Below are 6,889 nucleotides of genomic sequence, written 5' to 3'. Positions count from 1 at the left end.
TAAACTAATAATATAAATGCATCAGCTTCTTAAGTAGAAAACCAAATGTGGAGTTACAAACCATAGTTACAGTATTACTTTTGAACTAATAATTGTTTTTAAAAGATATATCAGTCTCTTACAATGTGGAAAACAAAATGTGGAGTTGTCAACCATTATTACAGTAATATCAGCTTTTATCATTGTACATCTATTTGCCTTTATTAATTCTATATTTCTTTGTATCACCTCAAGTTACTGTTGAGTATCCTTTCATTTCACATAGCAACTCACTTGAGTATTTCTTTTAGGGAAGATTTAGTGGTAACAAACTCAATTTTTGTTTATTTGAAAATGCCTTGATTTCTTGCTCACTTTTAGAGGATATTTATGCTGGATGTACGGAGAAGGCAATGGCACCCCACTCCAGTACTCTTGCCTGGAAAATCCCATGAGCAGAGGAGCCTGGTAGGCTGCAGTCCCTGGGGTCGCTAAGAGTCGGACACGACTGAGCAACTTCACTTTCACTTTTCCCTTTCATGCATTGGAGAAGGAAATGGCAACCCACTCCAGTGTTCTTGCCTGGAGGATCCCAGGGATGGGGGAGCCTGGTGGGCTGCCATCTATGGGGTCGCACAGAGTCGGACACAACTGAAATGACTTAGCAGTTATGCTGGATGTAAAATTTTTGGTCATCAAGTTTTTTTCTTTTAACATTTAGAATATGTTGGTCTACCTCTGGCCTCCAACATTTCTGATGAGAAATCTGCTGACAGTATTATTGAGTATCCCTTATATATGATGAATCACTTCTCTCTCAGTGCTTTCAAGGTTGCCTTTTGAAAGTTTAATGTGTCTTGGTATGAGTTTCTTTGAGTTAATCTTACTTAGAGTTCATTGAGCTTCTTGAATGTTTATGTCTTTCATCAAATTTGGAAAGTTTTCAGCCATTTTTTTCTTCAGATACTGTCTCTTCTTTCTTGCTCTCTTTTCCATTTGATACTCCTACAATGTGGATAATGTTCTGCTAGATGGTAGTCAAGAAGGCTCTGTTCACTTTTCAGTCTTTTTTCTTTCTGTTCCTCTAATAATTTTCATTGTCCTATCTTCAGTTTTGCTGATTATTTCTTCTGCCTATCCAAATTTGTCTTTGCCTCTCTCAAGTAAATTTTAAATTTCAATTATTGTACTTTTCTGCTGCAGAATTTCTTTTTGTTTTTTTTAGCTTTCCATCTAGTGATATTTCCTTTTTTTTTTTTAACACATTGTTGTCTTCGCTTCTCCATATCTTCTCTTAGTTCTTTGAGCATTTTTAAGACTTTTTAAAAGTCTTTATCTCGTAAATCTGCCACCAGATTTATGAGTCTGTTTCAGTGACAGTTTCTGATTATTTATTTTGAATGAGCCACACTTTTCTGTTTCTTTTGTGAATTTTGTTGACAGCTGGACATTTGAATCTAATAATGTTGTAAATGCAAATCAGGTTCTCTCCCTTCCTAGGGTTTGGTGGTTTATAAGAAATTGTTTATTGTTTTGTTTTGTCTTGTGTTTGTTGCAGATTATTTTTGTGTTAGGAGTTAGCCTGAGGTATAAACATAAGGTCTTCTCATGTCTGTTTTCAGCCTGTGCCTTTTACTGGGCATGCACAGTCACTTTCTCATTTCTTCCATAGATACAGTTATTTTTGAACGTCCTAGCCGTTAATGTCTGGATCCTAAAAGGGGGAAAAGAGAAAAATGAAGAGAGGAAAAAGGGCACTGGCCCTGCATATCCCCTAGAAGTTATTTAATTCGGGGGGAAGGGGTGAAACAAAAATGGCTGCCTACTTTGCACCTTTGTGATCAAAAACATCAATCAGCAAGCAAAACATAGATTCCTCATATTTGGAAGACAGTCTTTTTTGCCAGCCCTGGCTCCTGCAACTTGTGTGCAGGTTGTTCCTGGAACACATGTATGAATGCCTGAGAGGGCTAGGGTGGGGAAATGACTAGCTACTATTATGCTAAGAGTAGAAACTGACTAAAATTAAAAAGAAACAATCTGTGAATTATTGGAGTCCCAGAAGAAGAAGAGAGGTAGATGAAGAAAGAAAGTTTATTTAAAGAAATAATGGCAGAGAATGTCCCAAATCTGGGGAACAGTTTGGATATTCAAATTCATGAAGCTTGTAGGTCACCAATCTCAACTTAAAGTGATATTCTCCAAGGCACATTGTGTTATAAGAAAGCTGTCAAAAATTAAAGACAAAAAGAGAATCTTAAAAGCATCAAGAGGGAAGAAAGTTGTACTTACAAGGGAACTCCTATAGGCCTACTGGGAGATTTCTCAGCAGAAACTTTGCAGGCTATGTGAGAGTAGTATGATATATTCAAAGTGAAATATATACAACTGAAAGAAAATCTATGCAACTAAAAGGAAAAAACTGCCAGCCAATAATATCTGACTGGCAAACTTGTATCTCAAAAATTAAGGCAATATAAGTACTTTCCCAGACAGACAGAAGCTGAAGGGAGTGGCTCACCAGTGACCTGCCTTGTAAGAGATGCTGAAAGGATGTACTGAAGCCAAAATGAAAAGATGCTAATTAATAACATGAAAATGTGAAAAGATGTTAATTAGTAGTGTGAAAATATATATGAAAAGGTAAGTATGTAGTCAAAATCAGAATACCCTAATACTGTAATATAGTGATGTGTTAACCATTTAACTCCAGTATAAATGTTAAGAACAAAACTATTAAAAATAATAATTTAGGAATACATAATATAAAAAGGTAAATTGTGATATTGAAAACATGAAAGGAAAAGTAAGAGTAGTTTTGTATATCAGTTCAGTTCAGTTCAGTCACTCAGTCGTGTCTGACTCTTTGCGACCCCATGAGTTTTGTATATAATCGAAGGTAAATCATTATCAGTGTAAAATAGACTGGTATATCTATAAAATATGTAAGCCTCATAGTAACCACAAAGCAGAACCTATAGTAGATAAACTAACAGTAAAGATTAGAGAATCAAAGCATATCAAAATGAAGAATTATCAGTTCACAAAGGAAAGCAGCAAGAGAAGAGGAAAGGAATAAGGGAACTAAAAAGCATCCAGAAAACAATAAGATGCCATTAGTAAGTCCTCACTTTATTAGTAAGTCATCAAAAAATAACTTGTAAGTGGATTAAATTATCCATTGGAAAGTCATAGAGTGGCTAGATGAATAAGAAAATAAGACCGAACTATATGCTGTATGTAAAAGATTCACTTAAGCTTTAAGGATACACATATGCTGAAAGTGGAAACATAGAAAAAGATATTTCGTGTAAGTAGAACTCAAGAGACCAGGTATAACTATATTTACATCAGACAAAATAAGACTGTAAGTCAAAAATAGTAACAAGAGACAAGGTCAATAACTAGTGATAAAAGGATCAATTCATTAAGAGGATATAACATATTTATATGCACCCAACATGAGAGCACTTAAGTATATGAAGCAAATACAGATCTGAAGGGAGTAAGAAATACTATAATAATACTAGGGACTTCAGTCCTCTATTTTTAACAATGCATAGATCGTATAGACAGTAAATCAATAAGAAAACAGTGGTTTTGGACAACATTATAGACGAAATGGGCCTAACAGACAAATACAGAATATTCCACTGAACAGCAGCAGAACATACTTCTCAAAGGCATATGGAATATTCTCCATCATAGTCCATATGTTAGGCCACAAAACAATTTCAGCAAATTTAAGAAGACATAAAACCTCACTGAAAGAAATGAAAGTAGACCTAAATAAATGGAAAGATAACCCATGTTCATGCATTAGAAGACTTTAATATTGTTAAGATGACAGTATGTCCCAAAGCACTCTACAGACCCAAATGCAATCCCTATAAAAATTCCAATAGTCCTTTTTTTTTTTTTTTTTTTCAAAAAATGAAAAGGCCAATCCTCAATTTATATTGAGGTTATATATGCGTTCAACAACATGGACTTCTCTCCACAGCCATCCTGGCTGTAGCTGCTGCTGAGTGCCCAATCTGCCAGCCATAGAGAACTAAGCCTACATCATGGCACCAGTTTGATTGCATTGGACTGCTTTCATCATGGAAGGGGCAGCGCTTTGCTCTTACTGGAACAGACACTTTGGACATGGATTTTGCATCCCTGAATGCAATGCTTTTACCAAAACAGAATGCCTTACGTACACCATAGTATTCCACATAGTATTTCTTCTGATCAAGGAATTCCCTTCATGGGAAATAAAGTGCAACAATTGGCCCATGGTCATGATAATTCACTGGTCTTAACTGTGTTCCCCGTGCTTCTCCCTTGTGTCTCATCTCTGCACTCTGCTGGTTCAGGTTCTAAGCCTCTCAAGCATGGCCAGAAGAGTATATTTCAGATAGGGATCCAGAACACTGCTAACAGTGTTTATAACCTGGGTTAACAGAAGTTCCAGCTGGTTTCAGAAGTTCCTGATTACCCTAAAGAAGGCAATTTCCACATCTCCTATCATAACAACAACAAACTACTCTAGAAAAGCAAAGGAAATGAGTAATATGTTGATTGGGATTCTTTTGGATCCTGTCATCTCTTCACAGAGTGACAACTAAAGTTACAGGCTTGCATTCCCTCACTGAGGGATACCAGGCAAGCCACTCCTGGATGAGCAGATTGAGAGGAACAGGCTCAGGGCTGTGCGTGTGTATGCATCCTCATCTCCTTGCCTTAAATCCAGCTGCTTCTTCCCTGAGTTCATAGACTGCCATGCTTATTTAGATGGGATTGGCAGATAAGCTGGGATCTCAGCCATGCATGGGAAGAGAAGCCAGCAAGCAGAGGCTGAGTGCAGGGCCAGGGAGGTTAACTCATCAAGGAGGAGGGTTCTCGTGGATGATTCTCTAAAGGGTATTTAGTGAATTGGGAGTTGATCCACTTGTGTTAGTTGGTTACGCCAGCTGCAGTAACCAAAGTTTCCAGAATGTATAATGGCTCAAATACATTCAAGTTGATTTTCAGTTCCAAGAAGAGTTCAAGACATTTCAAGTTGGTGGAGAACAATGCTTTGCACAGGCATTCAGACAGCCAGGCTGATAAGCTTTGCAGTTAAAAAAAAAATGTAGTATAGTTGATTTACAATATTGTGTTTTAGGAGCAAAGTGATTCAGTTATTTTTTTTTCCTCAGATTATATTCCATTATAGGTTAAGTGAAAGGCGTCATGACTTTGGGTGCCATCCTTCTGCAGGGGCCATGCTCATCTCTGTATCAGTCCAGTTTTTAGTTTATGTACTGCTAAAGTGAGCACAACTTTGCCATTTTCAATAAATGACTTTCAAGGTTGCCCTGGAAGGGGAAAGAGGCACATACAAGGTTTTTATGAGCTAAACTTGAAATACCATGACTCACCTCCCTTTGGTAAAACTGAATGATACAGCCACATCTAACTGAAAGAGACTGGACTATGAGCCCAAGAAGAGGAGATGAATTTGGTGAGAACTAGCAGCCTTGGACTGGAGAAGGCAATGGCGCCCCACTCCAGCACTCTTGCCTGGAAAATCCTATGGGCGGAGGAGCCTGGTAGGCTGCAGTCCATGGAGTCGCTGAGGGTCGGACACTACTGAGCGACTTCGCTTTCACTTTTCACTTTCATGCATTGGAGAAGGAAATGGCAACCCACTCCAATGTTCTTGCCTGGAGAATCCCAGGGACGGGGGAGCCTGGTGGGCTGCTGTCTGTGGGGTTGCACAGAGTCGGACACAACTGAAGCGACTTAGCAGCAGCAGCAGCAGCAGCCTTGGACACAGCTGTGTCCAACAGGCAGTGTTGTGGTGTCTGGAGCAAGGCAGCAGGAGCTAAAGCCAAGGTTTTGCTGGAATTCAGACAGCAGTCAGCATTCTGTTAGTGCTGTTCTGCTCCGTCTGAAGTAAGATGTTAGCCAGCGGCAGGTGTGGAGATAATTTTGGTGGTGGGACTGTTACGGATACTAGTGCGTAGGCCCTGGAAAACGGGGTGGGAGGGCTCCTGGAATCAAGTAGAGTGAGACTTCCAGACCTGAGCCTCAGGGACTGAGAGTCAAGTCCAGGTTCGTGCTGATACTGAAATCCAGTAATATGGACAGAGATTTGGGAGAAGGCTTACATATGAAGGCTTACCTTGGGAATTCTTTGCCTATGACAAGAAACCTAATCCCAGGAACCCTGCTGGTGAACTTCAGACTGTCAGTCAGGCTTGGTTCCAGGACAGTTTGGGGAGGGTCCTCCTCCTGAAATTTTCTTTAGCGCTGTCTTTTCCAGAAGGGCACTCACATATACCCTTTAAAGAGTTTCATGTCCTCACAAGAGGGGTGTCTTGGTCCACATGGCTTCCTCAAGCAGCCATACTCATAATCCCCAGTACATTAAAATAACCCTGGGATACAAGTCACAATTTTTTCTTGGGGGGGGGGGGCTGAGTTTTTGTTGCTGTACATAAACTTTATCTAGTTGGGGTGAGCAGGGGCTACTCTCTCGTTGTGGTGCCTGGGCTGTAGAGTATGTGGGCTTCAGCAGTTGTGGCGCATGGGATTGGTTGCCCCATAGAATGTGGAATCTCCCCTGAGCAGGGATCAAACCTGTGTCCTTTGCAATGGCAGGTGGACTCAACCACTGGACCACCAGGGAAGTCCTAGGTCACAAATTTCTGATGTCGTATAGTCTCCTAGGGCACGTTCTGTCTCACAGTTTAGGCATGTAACCTAGTGGCTAAATAACTACTAGATTCTAAATAACCAGTAGAGCTGCATATAGAGAGCTGGGACTTGAATTGCTTGCTTTGTTTGCTTTCCTCTTTGGAGGTGGCCAAAAAAAAATCAACAATGGCTTAGGGCTTTCTGAACATTGTCTTTTAAGGATGATACTGCATGTACTGTC

The 6,889-nt window shown here is 39.7% G+C and overlaps 1 non-coding gene across 1 annotated transcript; it reads right to left on the bottom strand.

Moving 5' to 3' along the window:
* Positions 1 to 5,181: 5,181 nt before the first annotated feature.
* Positions 5,182 to 5,286, bottom strand: LOC138989015 (U6 spliceosomal RNA). Its single transcript, XR_011465262.1, has one exon. It is a non-coding gene; the product is annotated as a U6 spliceosomal RNA (small nuclear RNA).
* Positions 5,287 to 6,889: the final 1,603 nt, after the last annotated feature.

Source organism: Bos mutus, chromosome 8, assembly GCF_027580195.1.
Source record: "Bos mutus isolate GX-2022 chromosome 8, NWIPB_WYAK_1.1, whole genome shotgun sequence".
Lineage (NCBI taxonomy): Eukaryota > Metazoa > Chordata > Mammalia > Artiodactyla > Bovidae > Bos > Bos mutus.
This window is presented reverse-complemented; position numbering and strand designations above follow the sequence as displayed.